This window comes from Dromiciops gliroides, chromosome 4 (genome assembly GCF_019393635.1).
Source record: "Dromiciops gliroides isolate mDroGli1 chromosome 4, mDroGli1.pri, whole genome shotgun sequence".
Lineage (NCBI taxonomy): Eukaryota > Metazoa > Chordata > Mammalia > Microbiotheria > Microbiotheriidae > Dromiciops > Dromiciops gliroides.
In genome coordinates, this window is record NC_057864.1 from 58,232,591 (window position 1) to 58,233,405 (window position 815).

The following is an 815-nucleotide window of genomic DNA, read 5'->3' on the forward strand; positions in this document are numbered from 1 at the left end:
TGAAACCGACCAAGGAGTCCTCACCTTCAGACAGCTCAGCCACCTTTGGAAGCTATCCAACCGAAACATCAACCTAGCATCCACAATCTGGGAGGGAATAATTTTTTTTTCCCTTCATCCAGTTTTTATTACATTGGACAACACGGGTACAATTTTCAGATAGTCAAACCCTTCCTCTTACACAGCCCCGGAGAGTTTCAACCGGAAGGAGCTTCCGTGCTCCTGTTAGCCAAGAGATCGAATGTCCTGAATTCTTATTAATATATTAATACTAAGGATCGATCGTGATGATAATGCAGGAAAGTCCTTCTATGCACTGTGCACCAAGGTCTGGCCTGAACCTCTGGGCCTGTGGCCGCCTCCGCTTTCAGGGTTATGGTGTTTTTGTTCCTGCAGCTAACTTCTGAAAGCTAGGTATGCGCAAGCTGGCCAACAACACAAAACACATACTTTTACATTTGTGGATAAGAGAAGCATGACTGCTTTTTAAAGACCCTGGATCCTTCAGTAGCTGTCCTGTTCTTTCATTCCTCGCTCCAAGCTCACCGTAGAATTTGAGGGGAGCTGGGGGAGGAAGGGGTGCTGAGAGAACTGAGGGCGGGATTTAAATCTCCCTAGTTCCCAGCCCAGGGATCAAGTGCTCCTGGCGCAGGTGGGGAGGGTGGGGGGAGCAGGATGGAGCCGGGCGGAAGCCGAGGAGCAGGAGGAGGGTCTTGGGCAAGAAGGAGCCCCGGGCTGTCCATAGGCGCCACAGCCAGGCGGCTGACATCAGCAGCGCTCCTCCCCTCCGCCTCCCAGTACCCTCAGCTCCCGGC